The 17,483-nt window shown below is 46.1% G+C and overlaps 1 long non-coding RNA gene across 1 annotated transcript; it reads left to right on the top strand.

The window, feature by feature from the left end:
- Positions 1–1,268: 1,268 nt before the first annotated feature.
- On the top strand, positions 1,269–7,303 carry LOC134730543 (uncharacterized). The gene is made up of 3 exons (XR_010112331.1): positions 1,269–4,810; positions 4,920–5,596; positions 6,171–7,303. It is a non-coding gene; the product is annotated as an uncharacterized LOC134730543 (long non-coding RNA).
- The last annotated feature ends 10,180 nt before the right edge of the window (positions 7,304–17,483 follow it).

Raw genomic sequence — 17,483 nt, 5'->3', positions numbered from 1 at the left:
TTGACTGAAGAAATTACAAAGTGCCAATCTGGGTCTAAATGTAATCCATTTTCTGAAGTTAAGTGTCCCAAATATTTCTTCTGAGTTTTCACTAGCTGCAATTTTTCGTCAGAGACTTCATGATCTTTAGCAGTCAGTTGCTTTAACAGATGTACACCATTTTTTTCATAGGCTATCTGTGAAGCAGAGCAAAGAAGGCGGCCATCTATATATTGTAGTAAGGTGGAACCTTAAGGAGAAACTATCTCCTCCAAGTGTTCCTTTAATATTTGAAAAACACAGGAAGGGTTTTCAGTAAAAGCAGGAGGCATTACTGTCCAGGTGAATTGTTGGCCTTCCAAGGTAAAGGCCTGATCCACTGGATTACTGAAGAATGCACTTCATAGATCAATGACAGTGAAAAACCTCCTATCAATAGGTTGTGAGTTTAATGAGATATAGGGATTTGAAACCACTGATGTCTTGGAATCACTATGTAGTTTATTGCTCAGAATTCCTGAGCAAACCTTTAACCCCAGTTGTTTGGTTTTTAATAGGTAAAATTAGGGTGTTAGAAGGATGAGTACATGGAATAATGAGGCCTTGTTTTTTATGTCCTTCTGTAATAGGTTTAATGACTTATAACACCATCTGGTTTAAGTGGATATTGTTTGATATTAGGCAGGGGTTTTGATGGATCAAGCTGGATTTTTATAGGAGGTATACTATAAAGTTTGCCAATATCAACAGTTTTGCCTATACAGAGACAGGTATTAGATTCAGCAGTGAAAGGGTGTGATATAGTTTGTATATTTGTCCCCACCCCAATTTCATGTTGAATTGTAATCCCCAATGTTGGAGGTGGGTCTTGGTGGGAGGTGATTGGATCATGGGGGCACATTTCTCAGGAATGGTTTAGCACCGTCCCCTTGGTGCTGTCTTTGAAATAGTGAGAGCTGGTTGTTTAAAAGTGTGTGGCATCCTTCCCCTCCCACTCTCTCTTGTTCCTGCTTTTGCTATGTGACATGCCTGCTCCCCTATTGCCTTCTGCCATGATGGTAAGCTTCCTGTGACCTCATCAGAAGCTGATCAGATGCCCAGCACCGTGCTTCCCATAAAGCCTGCAGAACTGTGAGCCAATTAAACTCATTTTTCTTTATAAATTACCCAGTCTCATGTATTCTTTATAGCAATGCAAGAACAGCCTAACACAAGATAGCATTATTTTTGTTTTGTCAGTGGGAATGACATAACAAGTGGGGACATTCGGAGAGGCAGGGATTCCTGAGGTCAGGAATTCAAGATCAGCCTGGCCAACATGGTGAAGCCTCGTCTCTACTAAAAATACAAAAAATTAGCTGGGCATGGTGGTGGGCACCTGTAATCCCAGCTACTCGGGAGGCTGAGGCAGGATAATTGCTTGAACCCAGGAGGTGGAGGTTTCAGTGAGTCGAGACTGCACCACTGCACTCCAGCCTGGTGACAGAGTGAGACTTCATCTCAAAAAGAAAAAATTAAAAAAAAGTTTTTAAGCAGTTTTCTTAGTAGGGTCCTCAAGGCGACAGGCAGGTGATTTGTCAAATGGACAAGATCAGAAGTGCACATAGTTTCCCTAAATTGCTGGCTCTTTTACCAAGTTCAGCATGTTTTGAAGAAAAGCTATTCACAAACTTGGAATTAAAGTCTACTCAAGTAGATTTAACATCCATAGGTAATGCAGAAATTTCTTTCTTTTTTCTTTTCTTTTTTTTTTTTTAAGATGGAGTCTCACTCTGTCGGCAGGCTGTAGTGCAGTGGCTGGATCTGGGCTCACTGCAAGCTCCGCCTCCCGGATTCACACCATTCTCCTGCCTCAGCTTCCCAGAGTAGCTGGGACTACAGGCACCTGCCACCATGCTCAGCTAATTTTTTGTGTTTTTAGTAGAGATGAGGTTTCACCGTGCAAGCCAGGATGGTCTCAATCTCCTGACCTCGTGATCTGCCCGCCTCGACTTCCCAAAGTGCTGGGATTACCGGCGTGAGCCACCGCGTCCGGCCTAGTTTAGTTTTAAGAAAGACAAGTTTGGGGAACTCAAAAGACCCCAAGGATGGCCATTGAAGATCCAAATTAACTTTGCTATACTCTATCCATTGATTTTAAAAAGTACACAAGAGACGACCTTAATTTTTTTCTTTTCTTATTTATTTTTATTTTTTTTTTGACATGAAGTTTCCCTCTTTTCTCCCATGCTGGAGTGCAATGGCATGATCTCGGCTCACTGCAACCTCTGCCTCCCGAGTTCAAGCTGTACTCCTGCCGCAGCCTCCCGAGTAGCTGGGATTACAGGTATGCGCAACCACATCTGGCTGAATTTGTATTTTTATTAGACACGGGGTTTCTCCATGTTGGTCAGGTTGGCTTCCAACTCCCAAATTCAGGCGATCCGCTTGCCTGGGCCTCCCAAAATGCTGGGATTACAGGCGTGAGTCACCACGACCGGCCTTAATTTTTTAAAATATAGATGAACTCTTGCTATGTTGCCCAGGATGGTTTCAAACTCATGAGCTTAAGCGATCTTTCCACCTCGGCCTCCCAAGGTGCTGGGATTACAGGCATGAGCCACTGACCATAATTTTTGAACATATAGCTGACAGGAGTCCCAGAAGAGGGCCTATATTGGATGCTTTGGAGTTTTGGCATCCTGTTCTGCCTCTTATTAATTTCTCAACAGCAAAAGAAAAATTCTATAATCCCTGGGAGGAAATGGTAGGGGTTGGAGCGATTTGTTTTTTAATAGTGTGCCTAGCATAGGATTTTTGTTTTTACTTGATGTGCAGGCAGCCTGTGATCTAATTGTCTATCCTGTCACCATTTTCTCCAGAATTTTCCTGAGACTGGCACGCTGCCTAATGGCAATCTTGTTTATTCATGTACCACTTTATCCTGACAACAAAAAATTTCTCTTTGGGGAGACTGAAGTCTCACATAGAATGGTGACAACAGCCCAAACAGCTTTTAAGGAGTTGACTCATCCTCACCATTTTAGAAAGTAAATTTTGCTCTCAAAAGATGTTCAGAAGCAGAGGAAAAATCAAGCAACAAACTCAGTATAAGTCTCTTCCAAAGATAATCTTTCTTCAGCATCGTTTCTGACACTAGATTATTCAACCTAAAAAACATGACATTAGAAATGTCCAAATATGTTGAGTTTATTTGGGAATGAGAATGAGGATTGTAACCTAGGGTGCACTGATGGATTGCCATTCTGGAAATATTAGCTTAGCCAGATGTAGTGGGTTGAATGGTGGTCCCCACAAAGATATGTTTCTGTCCTAGTCCCCAGAAGCTGTGAATGTCAAGTTGTTTGGAAAAAGGGTCTTTGCAGATGTAATTAAGCTGAGGATATTGAAATGAGGAGATCCTCCTGGATGACCTAGGTGGGCCCTAAATCCAATGACAAGTGTCTTCCTAACAGGTACACAGAAGAGAGAGTCAGAAGAGGAGAAGGCAATGTGAAGAAGGAGGCAGAGACTGGAGCAATGGGGCCACAAGCCAAAGAACGCTGACCAATGCCCTGCAGCTGCCAGAGCTGGAGGACTCAAGGAATGGATTTGCTCTTAGAGCCTTCAGAGGGAGTGAGGCCCTGCATATTGATTTTGCAGTTTGGGCCTCCAGAACTGTGAAAGAATAATTTTCTGTTGTTGTAAATTGCCAACTTTGAGGGCATTTGTTGTGGCAGCTACAGGAAGCTAATATACGAGGTGATCAACTTCAACATCAACAGTGGTACATGAAATTGATATTCTATAACCTTGATAAGGTGTTTGGAGAATTGCACTTCACCTCATCTAAACAACCATAACCATAGTCTAACCATGATCTACATCCCAACTAAATTCAGTTTGAGGGACATTTTACAATATATCTGGTCAGTACTTCCAAATATTGTGAAGGGCATCAAAAATTAGGAAAATCTCAGGAATTGTCACAGACCAGAGGATGCCGCGGAGGCACGACGGAGACTAAATGTAGTGTGATATTCTCCATGGAATCCTGAAACACAGAAAGGACATTAGGGGAACGCTAATGAACTCCAAATAAAGTCTGCAGTTTAGTAATAATAAGGTATGAAAATGGCTTCATTAGCTGTGACAAATGGACCATAGTAATGAGAGATGTTACCACCAGGGGAAACTGACTGTGGAGCGGATGGCAACTCTGTACTACCATTGCAACTTTTATGTAAATATAAAACTCTTCTAAAATAAAATTATTTAAAAGTAGCAGTCAGGAAAGGATTAAGGAGTGGAAGAAAAAAATGATCAACTTTCCATTTTCCTGGAGTGTTGCCATGAAAAGGCTGGAGGGAGGGTTTGCAAGGAGGAGTTGGAAACCTCAGAGACAGGCAGCTCCAGAGCCCTCCTCTGTTCCGCAGAGCCAGAACCCCGCGCAGTCCAGGGCTTCTCAGAAGGCCTTTCCACCCCCTGGACAACCCCAGCCCCACCTCATTGATACATCCTTTCTGGATCAACAATCTGTGTCTTACTCAGACCACCGCCCCGTCCTCTCCAGAGCGGCTCATCAGAACCCGAGCGCAGAGCGGCAGCGCCCCGGTGTGGCCCAAGGACTGAGGACAGACACTCAGCTCCCCTTTCGCTTCCCCACCCGCGACTTCCACAGGGTCCCGTTCGGTTTCCAGCTGCAGAACAGGGCTCTGTGCACACGGGGGCGCCCTGCTCCCGTGTCGGTGTCTCCAAATCCTGGAGTACAGATGTTTCCTCCCAGTTACTGGCGGTGGAGTCTGATCTCAAGGCAGAGGGAGGTCTGCAGGCCCTAAGATCTGGTTCCCAGGTCTGCGTAACCCCACAGACATACTGTGCGCCCAGTACCCAATCTCTCAGTGTTTTTGGAATGAGGCCTTGGACTCCCGAGTCCCTGAAATTTGTTCTGCTGCTTCCAGGGAGGAAGATACCTCCTCGCCGGAATCCACTAGTTGATCCTCCAACCCTACTTTGGAGGGACCCAGGAAGGACATGGCGTTGGAGCTGGACCCAGGAAGAACATGGCGTCGGAGCTGTAACTATATTGGGTTACAAGGATGTCTGGGATCAGACTGGGCCGAGCATTTGCCCCCAATCCCTCGGTTACCGGAGGGAGGTCCCTCCGCGACTCCCCGGACCTCCAGGACCCAGGCATCTGAACCCACACCCTCCTGGAGCGGACCCTTCCCAGCCCCAGTCCAGGACCCCGAATCCCGCCCCTTCTTCCCCTTTGCGACCTAAGCAGACAGGACCTGCTGTCTACATCTCTTAGGCCTCGTCCCCTGCCATCTCCATTCCCTGATTAAAGGTTCTTGATCCCGGAACCAAATCTAATTTCTGGTCTCGTCTATTGTCCGCGACGATCACCGACCAGGAGAGGCTCCCCAGCCCCAAACAGGCTGCGGCTGAGCGACAGCGGCGGATTTTGGCGCTTTGGCCCTGACTCTCTCGCCGAAGCACCCCGCGACCCCTGCCTGGAGGCTGCGCAGGCAGCTGGGGGTCGGGCTTCGTCTGGGGCCTCGCAGGAGGAGCGGGGTCTGCAGCAGGAGGGGGCCCGCTGGGATTTCTGCCACTGAGGCTGCACTCGCCGCCCTGGGTAAGGCTCCCCCCAGCCCTCCCCTGTGGACCTCGCTGTGGTTCCTTTCCTATTCCCTTTGGGCAGTGTGCTGTAGGTTTCCATGTGAGGGCCAGTACTCCTTGCCTGTCATCTCACTCTCCAGTTTGCTGCAAAGTGCAAGCGACCCCATACCCGCCTTTGCCCCACCCCTTGCCTCTCCTGGGGACATTCGGCCTGCTCAGTAGTGGGCCTTGTAAGGACCTGCAGGACAGCCTGAGAGGGAGCTACCCCAAAGGCCCAAGGAGTTCCCGGAAACCCTCTGCACTCACTCACCTCCCCACCAAGCGCCCCTGCATTCTTCCTGCACTGCACTCCAGGTGTTGACAGCTCCTGGGCAGGGTAGCAGGTTCCAGGCAGCCCAGGCTGAGGTCCTCTGCTGGGGATTCACTGTTCCAAGAAGACAGGACTCTGACTTTATGGGGGAAGGGCTGGATAGGAACCAGGAGACCAGTTATAGGCCTGTTGCTATCAATCCTGGGACCAGTTAATTGATCTGTGTTCAGTACAGGATAGCAAAAATGGACTTGACCTTTTCTTATGTGAATATTTTCAGATACCCTCACTCCCAGCCTTCCTTCCCTGGGCACAGAGGAGACCTGCCTCAGGCGAAGTACCTCCGTGGAATTAAAAAGTATCTTGGGCTCAGCTCTCCTCAGGGGCCTTCAGAACTCACCAAGGATAAATGTGCAGACTTCTGGCGGTCACACAGGGACTAAAACCGATAAAATCCACAAGTCAATTGCGACTCAATCTTCCTTCCTCTTGCCGCAGTGTTCCTCACTTAGTCTTGGATGGAAGCTTCGGTCCTCTCCTGGGCCCCAACCTGCGGTCCCCAGGTTCCCCGTTTTTCACGTCTAATCTCAATTGACTCCCTCCTCCACACACCATTTTTGACCACCCAGTCCACAGAACGCCCCGGGCTTCCTAATGGGCCAGGTCCTCCTTAAGAGAGGCAGGGAGGTGGAGAGCGAGCATGGACGCCGAGCGCCTGCTGGGCAAACCCGAATCTGGGGCCTGACCTCGCCGCCGCCGGCAGCCGGTGAATATGTCGCAGGACCGGTGGTGGCTTGGCAGTCTTCTCCTGTCCTCTGCTCTTGGCCCCAGACCCGCGCTCACAGCCACCTCCTGAAGCCACCAGCTCTGCACCCTCTCGGCCACGCAGGGGAAGAGGGGACTGGACGGAAGCCGCGGACTCTCGGCGCTGTCAAGGTCACTGTTGTGAAAAGCCGGGAGACCTGATGTGGACACAGGGAGGCCTGGACCGGAGGCGCGGCTGACCAGAGGCTTCGCGTCTGCCCCTCTTCCTTCAGAGCCTCCTGCTCCCAGGGAAGCTCCGCGGGTGTTCTCAAAGCAGAGAGTGGTTTCCAAACGGACCCCCCAGCATCCGATTGGGCTATCCCGCCCCAGGCTGGAGGGTGGGGGCTCATGGGGTCGTCAGTCACCAAGGGCCCCACCTGAGAGGACCCGGTCTCTCCTCCAGGCTGCGCTGGGCCTCGAGGGAGGCGAGCAGCTCGGCTCTGAGGGGGGCCCCGGCCGGCGCTGCCCAACTCGGACAACCTTCCTGGCCCACCCGGGAGTTGAGTTTCAAGGCTTCCCGGAGAGGCCAGCCCGCATTCGCAGCGGAAGGTTTCTCAGGCCTCGAGCCTCGGAGAGAAGCAGCGCTGGTTCCCTGAGCCCGGGGCCACCGCTGGGCGGGAGCGCGCTTGGATCTTGCAGCAGCTAAAGCCTCGTGGGCTCCTCCTCGACTACAAGCCGCGGAAAACAAGTTGCAGCTCAGCACTATTTAAGTTGAGGTTTTTCTGTTATGCCTGCGGTTTGCTGTTTCAGCGCTTTGCTGTTTCAGCTTAGTGAAAGCTGAATGTACTTAGTACTTCAGCTTAGTTTTTCAGCTTAGTGTACTTAGAGAAGAGGCTTCTTCCTCTTTTGGTGGAATCAGTGGGTAGAGAGGAATTCCGTGGTTAGAGCCTACTTGGTCTTTAAGAGTCGACTATAATTTTGATTTTGATCCTCAACCACATTCGAGATCACAGTTCCCCGGTCAGTCTCAGCTCATCAGCAAAGGGTTTGGCGGCTCTCTCCAGAGGAGACTGAACGAGGATGTCAAAGCGGCTGGATCAAAAGTGTTCCCCTGTCGGATGGAGCGGTGTCCAGGATGAACCTGAGCATGGTACCAGCATTTGGGGGTGTGGAGTTGGGAGGGAAAGCCAAGGCCCCACAGTGTGAGGAAGGAGACTGGACAGAGCCCTCAGTGTTTAGGAATCTCTAAATACTAAATACTACATCTCTAAATACTAAATACTGAGCTGGGATGGAATCTCTGTGCTGGAGGCTAGTGGTGCAAACTGCAGTTTCTCATCTGCAGGCACAGATGACTGACTGCCTTCAGCATGGGCTCATCTGTCCATCTCTCCTCCTGACCCCGGTCTCATTACAGGAGAGGGAACTGGGTGCTAGAGGGTGGGGAATCCAGGACGTCAGCGGTGTCGCACCTGTATAAAGCATTTTGCAAACACAAGTCCCAGGGCTGACTATTGATTTTACCACATGCAGCCTGTTTTTATTTATGAATTTCCTTTCTTTTCCCTTAAATTCCAATGACAAAGTATAACGTAAATCAACGTCCTTAAAACGTATGTAATCCTCTTCATTTAGTAACTATTCTGACCTCAAGTATCCATTCTCTAGTCAAGGATTATACCTGTTTCTCCTAGCCCCCACCAGTGCTGGGTCTGTTGTACCCCTCCCGCAGTATCGCCTCCCCCTAAATAAGCACGTTTCCCTATAATTTCTTCCTTTTTCTCTATGCCTTCCCATCATGTTTGCACTTGCTGTGAAGTAAGGAAATGCTCCCCAATTCTGTTATTCCTTCCTACCCTTAGGAGATTTCTCCCTCTGTGCTGAGGATCTCACTATGCACCTCCAGCCCTGGGTCCTGGTGGGCTCTGGTGGCCACTGGAGTCCTTGGAGCTGCCTCCCTCTGGCTCTGCTGGGTGAGTGCTCTTCTATCCTGTCTTTCTCCACTGATAAAAACAAATCCGAGAACATGTTCAGAATAACACTTCCAGAAAGGATGGTGTTGAGGGGGATTGGGAGTAGGGGAAGGAACTCCACTCCCTTGGATTAATTTGGAGACAGTTTGTTACATTAATCTCTGGACAGGAAACAAGACAGAGCCTAGAGTAAGCCAGGCTGCTCAGGTAAAAGGTCCGAAGGCCTCCTCTTCTCCCTGCCCACATTTCAGTAGACTTAGTGCCAAGGGCTTGTCCTGGGGGCAGGTGGCCTCAGCCACAGTAAGTCCCTGAGATCCTGGACCACTGCGTGGAACCCTGTTCTCTGCATGAGGCAGGCTCCAGGTGCTACCTGCTTCCCTTTCATTTCCCCTGTTCTAAAACATGGTCTCCCCTCTACTCCCTCTCAATCCTTCCTAGCCACCAGCTTCCTGGCAAACAACCACATAGAAGCCTTTTACTTCATATGTTGTTCTTTATCTTTATGTCTCTTGATAATATACATTTATGCCACTTCAAATATTTCCATTTTAGATATTAAGTATTGACTTTTCAAAATCCCTTCAGTCCATAGTACCTTCCCCAGCACACACATTTTCATCCTCCTCGTGTAGGCAGGTGGAAATTTTGAGTGCATTGAGAGCCAGAGTTAAAATTACTGACTTATGTGACTGCTACTCAGACCTGAGCCACATGTTAAACTCTCTTAGTTTTTCTTTCCATACATGTTGATGTTTTCAGAGAATTGATAATTGCCCAGCATTTTCATTTTCTTACTTTCCATGAACCTTAACAAATGAATTCACCAACTGTCCCTTAGTTGAGTAAATGTCTTCTCCATACCTTTAAACTTATGGTGGCTCTTGTCAAGGTCATCTTCTTGGAGATGGCTTCCCCTCTGCTGTGCTGTCCACCCACCAAGGCGACCCTCTTCTTTTCTGGTCCTGTTGCCTTTTCGCCTTTTCACCTTTTCATGGGTTGATGCCTGATTCTATACATCCCACGTCTTGGTCTGTTTATTTTTGTTTTGTATTCTTTTTAATATATATTCCTTCCTTCTCTTCTTGGTATGTTCCCTCCTCTCCGAGTACATCCTTCAACTTTGCTATTGGGAGAAAATTTTTCATGCCTTGCAATGTCTGAATTTCTTCTTATTTTACAGGGTTGGATTCGGGAGTTGAGGTCATCCCCAGCAGGAGCAACTAGGGCCACTGGAGGATCCCCAAGGACACAGGTCACCATTTTCATGCAGGAAGAATCTGAATGGTTCCCACCCAGTTTCCTGGGCAGGCAGGAGAATCCAACACAAGGGGCTGCGGTCTTCTCTGACTCTTAGGGCCCTTGCAAGATCCTGTTCTGGGTGATTTAGCTGAAGGGCAGGGTGATTTGGGCAAGCATCCTCAGGGCTCTGGGCCTCAGTTTCCTTCACTTGGTGATGGGTTGATCAGATAGATGGCCTTCCCCACATAGCTGAAAATCAGATGTGGGGAAAGTGCATTGAGACCAGAAACAATGTTATTGTTCTCAAATACATGCCCAGAGAGCACGAAATAAATTTTTATTCAGCTGGCATTTCTGTTCCTTTCTGAACTATGGGACTGATCAAAAGAGAGAGGTTAGGTGAGGTGAGTGTGCGTCCTGGCCAGGAGAATGGAGGAGGGAGGGAAAGGCTGTGAGAAGAAGTGGAAAGAGAGGTACAAAGAATGCAGGATGGTGTCACTTCAGGGAAGGGCCTGGGATTCCTAGTAAGTATGGAGGAGAGGTGGCACCTGGGATTACCTTTGGAAGCCCACATGTAGCTGATCCCACCGTTTGCTCCTCCTCCTGCCTGGAAGTCTATGCCAACATGACTAGATGTACAGTAGAATGGAACTGGTGCTTGATTCTCAGACTGGCACCATCATCTACCCTCAAGAGTTTTTTTCATTCCCTTCCTCCCTGTTTCCCCACCCCAACTGCCAAACCCATTGCTCCATTCTTCCCATATAACTCTACCAGGTACCCACCTCTTGGGTTCTAGTCATGTCTGAAGAAGTCTTTTATTAATTTATTTCTTGTAGAGATAGGGTTTTGCATTGTTGTCCAGGCTGGTCTTGAACTCCCGGCCTCATCTCAGCCTACCATATTGCTAATATTATAGGTGTGAGCCACTGCTCCCAGTCTGTGTCTGACAATGTCTTGAGTGACTAAAAGGCATTTTCTTTCACTTTGTAGTCTTGGGCTTCCTTCAGTCTGCCTCTCTCCTCTTTTCCTTTGACCCCAGGCAGGCTTTGTCATTCCCTTCCTCCTCTGGGGTGCCCTCTGTGCTTCAGAGCAGCCCTGGTGAGAATCTGCAGGGCAACCTGCACACTAGCTGGCTGGGCTTCTGAGCCCCTCCACACTCACTCATATGCCTCTCCCACCTTCCTCCAGTGGTGAGATCGGGAATACAACTCACTGAGTCTCCAAGTCCAATGGATTTTCTATCCCAGGGATGAGCATCTCCTAGTCATCGTCTGTGAAGTAGAGGGAGGCTTCTGTTCCCTTCTGGGCTTCAATTCTGCACTTCCAGAGTTCCCCATTCTTCACGTTTAGTCACTCTACCTCCCTACACATATTTTTGGAATCAACCAACCAGGCTAGATGGACCAGCCATTCCCCAAAGTGAGAGCTGGCAGGGAAGTTCTTAAATAACGGTTTAGTTTTCCTATAGTGTGACAAAACTGGCTCCAAATGCCAAATGAAACCCCTTTAGTGCATGCCCCATGTGCTCAGAAATTTGCCTTATACTCCTTCACTCACACAGAAAAGCAAAGACAAAAATAAAATAACAAAATTCAATTTCCACAACTAAATTTCCCGTGTATTATTTTTCCCAACAGAGTTAATCAACAAGCCTGTGATACCTTAGGATCTACTGTGTTCTGTAAATCTAAAACACCACCTTACATTTGTAAGGCTAACATTTACAGAGCACTTGGTATGTCCAAGGCTCTAGTCTAATATCCAAGTGAATATTATCTGATTTGTTCCTTGTGATGATTTGATTTCTCAACATGACTGGGTCACGAAGGGGCCCAGATATTTGGCCAAACATTATTCTAGGTATTCCCATGAGTGTGTTCGAAAAATGATTTACATTTAAATCAGTGGAATTGACTAATGTGCATTGCCCTCCATAATGTGAGTGGGCCTCATCAGATCAATTGGAGATATATGTCTCCTATTCATTCTGCTTCTGTGGAGAGCCCTGATCAATACACTGTTCATAAGACCAGTGTTTTGGGGATTTATTAATTAATGGAGGCACACTGTGGTTACTTGCCTAGTAAGCTAGAAGAACACTAAACAGGAAGTGTAAGAGCCGAAATTGCTTTTTAGTAGAACTCAGTTTGAAGTTTCCTTGCAGTGGTGAGTGTGGAGATGGGTTCAGCAGGGTGGTCTGCAGTGGGTTTGCCAAGGGTCTCTGGGATTCCACTGGAATTTCTCTCCACTGAAGGGAGAGGCTTAGCGGGTGCCTCCAGTGCTCTCCAGAGGAAATTGGGTCAGTTTCATTAAGAGTTCCTCTCTGAAGAAGGGAACTATGATCCTGACCCTGGAACAGGCCCTGGAGTCTGAGGCATGAGGGAGAAGCCTAGATCTTGGAGAGGTGGACGAAGGACGAGGGGAATCATAAAGATGGGGCTTTGCCTTCAGCCAGAAGCATTCTGCAATCTCAGGGATGAATCTAAAGATGGAAGAGGGGGTTTCTGGGAATAGGAACCTTTGTTCAGTACCTATTTTGGGGGGTGAGGTGGGGTCCCACATGTTGAATCACAAGAAACAGATTCTATTTTATGACAGTATGATCTACCCATGGTCTTGTTCTTAAACTCTTGCAGATGCTGAGTCTCAATAGAGATGAGGAAACTGAGGGTCACATAGCTAGTGCTTGGATGGATTTACAAATGTAGGAAGCAGGTTTGACTGATCTTGGTGTGACACCTCCTTCTTTCATTGTTTTTCTGGGAGGAGTCTGATCTCTTTTCTTTTTTTGTGAGATATAAAATATATGCAGAAAAGTTACTTACAAATGTACACAATATTTAACTAGCGACTATGACCACACAAGCACCACCTAGGTCAAGAAGCACAGTTGTCCAGTGCCCCACAAATGCCTTGCTTGCCCCCTCCCATCACACTTCTTCCCTTTCCTAGCTCCATGAGTGACTGCCTTTCTGACCTCTGTGCTAACATTCTTTCCTGGCTATGTGTTTGCAAACACTGTGATTAAAAGATTGCTTCTCAATTTTGGTCTTGTTTTCCTTCTTCAGGTTGTGTCTCCCTTGAGCAGAAACTGTCGCTGCCCAAGGTGGGCTGCCGGTCTTGGTGGCTTCTAGTTCTTTTGGGAGTCTTCAGAACTGATTCTGTCTGGTTGTGACAGTGGGGTTTTTGTTTTTTGTTTTTTTTTTTTCCTGCTCAGGTCTCTGCTCTGCTACAAACCTTTATATGCTGTATGCTGATTTCTGTGTGAACTTAAGTGTTCATTTCTCTGGGATAAATGCCCTAGAGTGCAATGGCATGTTTAGTTTTTTGTTTTTTTTTTTTTTTTGCCATACTCTAGTTTCTAGAGTGGCTGTACCATTTTACATTCCCACCAGCAATGAGTGATTCAGCCATTTTCTCCACATCCAGCATGTGGTGTTATTTCTATTTCTTATTTTATTCATTCTGATAGGGGTGTAGTAATATCTCATAATGGTTTTAATTACATTTCCCCAATGATGAATCATATGGACCACTTTTTTTTTTTTTTTTGAGATGGAGTCTCGCTCTGTGGCCCCGGCTGGAGTGCAGTGGCGCGATCTCGGCTCACTGCAAGCTCCGCATATGGACCACATTTTTGTGTCCTCACTTCCCATCTACATATCCTTTTAAAGGAAATATTTGTCATGTGTTTTGTCCACTTTCCTATTTTATTGATTTTTTTAAACTGTTGAATTTTCAGTGTCTTTATATATTAAAAATGAAGTTTTTTTTTGTTTTTTTTGTTTTTTTAGGATACGTGGGAAGGTAGTTTGAAACTTTTAAGGTCACCCAAATCTGCTTTTCTTTCTCTTTTTTGGGGACAGATTCTGGATTCAAGATCCCCTCCAACAGTGAAAGCCATTTTCGTGGGCCCTGGGCCCAGGATACCCCAACCTGGTCGCATACCCCTTGGGATTTCCCAGCAGCGGGCTGCAGAATATAACGTCTAGGAGTGGGGTGTCCTCTCTCTCCGGGCTCTTGGAAGACGCTGCTCCGCCTTTGATCACCTGGATTTTTAACTATTCGAATCTAGCTGAAGATCTGTGTAGCCTGGGCAAGCCTCTGCAGAACCCTGGGCTTCAGTTTCCTTCTCTGGGCACTGGGGTGATCACAGGGTCTCCCTGACCAAACCTACAAATGGAAAGTTCTCCCGGAAAGCTCTTTGTAACCACAGATGGTGATGCAATGTAAACCCTTAGAATGACCTCCTAGGATCTAGCCGTAAACCCTGTTCAAATGCCACACTTCATCCTTAGTTCTGTCCCTTCTGGAATTCTTAAGCGAAAGAAGCCTGAGTAGGGATCAGTGGAGCAGGAGGAGGAAGGGAGGGGCTGGGAAGAAGAGAGCCAGGCGGGGAGCAGAGCGCGGCGGGGGTGGCCCGTGACTCACGCGGGGCAGGGCTCACCAGCGCCTCCAGGCTGCGCGCCTGCGGCCGGGTCTCCTCCCAGGTTCCCAGCCTGTTCCTTCACCCCATCTCTCTCTCTCTCTGTCTCTCTCCCTGCCTCCTTCCCTCCCTCCCTCTCTCTCTCTGAAATAATCGTTTCAATAAAATGCAAAAAAAGTATTCGATAAAATCCAGCATCCCTTTATGATTAAAAGCCTCAGCAAAATCAGCATAGAAGGGACATACCTTAAAGTAGTAAAAGCCCTCTATGACACACCCACAGCCAACCTTATACTGCACAGAGAAAAGATGAAAGCATTCCCCCTGAGAACTGGAACAAGACGAGGACGCCCACTTTCACCACTTCTATTCAACATAGTACTGGAAGTCCTAGCAAGTGGTAATTTCTTAAAGGTTAGATACAACCTGAAACCCTATCATTGACTATTTGTATTCTGTTATGTTAAAATAGATTGGTTTATCTTGCCCATTGAATGGATTTGTACTAATAATGAAAACAAACAAACAAAAACAAAGGCTACACTATGTATGCCCAGTAGTTACCATATTTAACAGTGCATATCTAGAGTGCTCATAGTTTTCAATCTCCCCCAAAATATATGGTGGGACTCTCAGATTGAATATATATTAAATTATCTTCATTGAGAAGTCACGGATTTGTCCACATGGGCCTTAGACACGTCCTTAAAACACAGCAAGCCCACGAAAGTCTAATTAATATGTATATGTATAAGTGGAGGGTACAGACATTAACCGAAACATGATTTATCGCCTCAACATTTTAAGTGTTCAAAAATGCCCATTGCCAGGGCTAATCATTGTCTATATTGCACTGGGATTCTGTTGTTATTGTTTGCTTTAACCAGGTGAATACAAGGAGAAGATAAGTACCCATTTTTCTCAAGACAAACTATTGGATATGACATATGTCGAGTATCCTGAAGGCTCTGTAGACATATTTTTTAAATTATAAAACAAGAGATTTAAACCTTAGAATTCTTTACCTGCTGCCCCTCCTCCCCTTGTATTCCAACAATTTTGTTTTCTTCACCCCTGGACTCCTCTTTCCTCATTGTCACAACCTAGGTGGAACTATACATGAAGTGTCTACAATTGGGCAGTGAAGAAGGATTCTGTAAGCATGACCTAAAAACAAACACCATAAAGAAGTATGAGGGTAGTTTTAAGTACTTATAAATTAAAAAACTTCTCTTTGGTAACCACAAACATAGATATATACAGACAGTTTCTCATAATCAACCTCAAAGACACATAAAACATTTATAGACAAAATAATAATGAGTCCGCAGCTTTCTTCCAAAGTCCACTAGGAACATATCCTAGTGGGTGAAGAAGTTGGGTTTATTACTGGTTGCTGAGTGCAAGAATAGGTGCTGTGAGCCATGTGGTGTTTTGGTAAGAGGGTGTTAGAAAGAAACTCTTAAAGGATTTGGGCTTTGGTTGGGTGATCCTGGGGAGGGTGAGGAAGTGGGCTTCACTCTAGATTGGGTACTCGTCAGGAAGCAGGGGCAATTCTGTAATTGAATGTCTCAACAAATCTTAGCTCTAGTGAGGGTGGACTAGAGCAGAATAAAGCTGTAATTGGTAGACAAGCATCAGCCCCTGGTATTAGTGGAGAGAGTGCTTAGACAAAATTATGAAGTGTTCTTGTTTTTCCTCACTTTATCATCATCTCAGAGTGAACTTTCTAATGTTGGTGTTTTGTGGTGATTGTGGTCCAATAGGAGAATAACATGGCTTAACAATGAACATTGGGCCAGCTTCATATAACAAGGAGTCCCAGCCATAACTGTCAGATCAGTTCCTAGATATCAGAAGCTTCTTGTTTTCTTTCTTAAATTCAACATTTAAAAATATCTACATCCCATTTGGAAAAGGATTAATGTATATTAGAGCATAATTTGGAATAGAAAATGCAAGTGTCAAATATAATAGTAATAAGTAAATGTCAACAAAATTAAAATGTGGATTAGGAAATGGGAGGGAAGTTTAATATATCTTAGCTTGGCAAAGATGAAAGTCAATGATAATAATATTGAGTGGAGAATAGGGGAAATTTACTGTCATAAAAGTTGATGGGATTAAATACTGGCATACAATTTCTAAAGAGTCAGGCATGTTGGCTTAATGCCTGTAATCCCAGCACTTTGGGAAGCCGAGGTGGGCAGATTGCTTGAGTCCAGGAGTTCCAGACCAGCCAGAGCAACATGGCGAAACCCCATCTCTACAAAAAATACAAAAAAAATTAGGCATGGTGGCACCCTCCTGTAGTCCCACGAGGATCGCCTGAGCCGGGGAGGTCAAGGCTACAGTGAGCTGTGATCACACCACTGCACTCCAGCCTGAGCAACAGAGTGAGACCCCGTCTCAAAGAAAAAACACCCCAATGTCTAAAGAGCATTTTTGGAAAATGTCTCAAGAAGATCATGTTGATGCAAAAAACTTATCTTCTAAAAATGTAGCCTAAGAAGAAAATCACACGTTTTAAAAAATATATAACAAGAATATTCCTTGAATTATTGTTTATAAAACAAAAGAATGAAAGCAACGTAAATAGTATAATCAATATGATGTTAGCTATGAATAGTGGACACTTAATATGTCTCAGTCAGTAATAATGTGTATAATACATAGACAATATATAATTTAATCATCAGAGAAAACCCATCAGGAATCTACTATTGGACTCAGAGAGGTTGAGGGGGTGGTGAAGCTGGATTGAAGCCAGGAGATCTTCTCTCAGACACCTAATTGACTCATCTTTTGTTGATGCTCTGCCAATAAGGTAGGTGAGTGTGACTCTGCACCCCACGCAAGTGAACCATTTCAATGTCCGTGAACATTCTATGACAGGCAGCTGCTAGGCTCAGAGCTCGGGAGGACAAAAGGGCACGTGTGACTTCACTGCCCACACCACACTAAAGTCTATCATCCGGTGTATATTTCAAGGTGAATCAAGATATTAGCTAGACATTGATGATAGAAGAAGAGCTAAAGTAAGATCTTGATGATATGGAGCTTGCACTGTCATGAGAGAGACGGACATTTAGCAAAAATTACCAAGATAAATGTGAAACCACTACATTTATGAATTCTGAGAGAAAATTTCATAATATCATGAAAGAAGATAACAAGGAGACCCAACAAGTCCCCTGCTACTATTATC

This window comes from Pan paniscus, chromosome 5 (genome assembly GCF_029289425.2).
Source record: "Pan paniscus chromosome 5, NHGRI_mPanPan1-v2.0_pri, whole genome shotgun sequence".
NCBI lineage: Eukaryota > Metazoa > Chordata > Mammalia > Primates > Hominidae > Pan > Pan paniscus.
The sequence above is the reverse complement of the archived record's forward strand: the minus strand, read 5'-3'. Positions and strand labels throughout refer to the sequence as shown.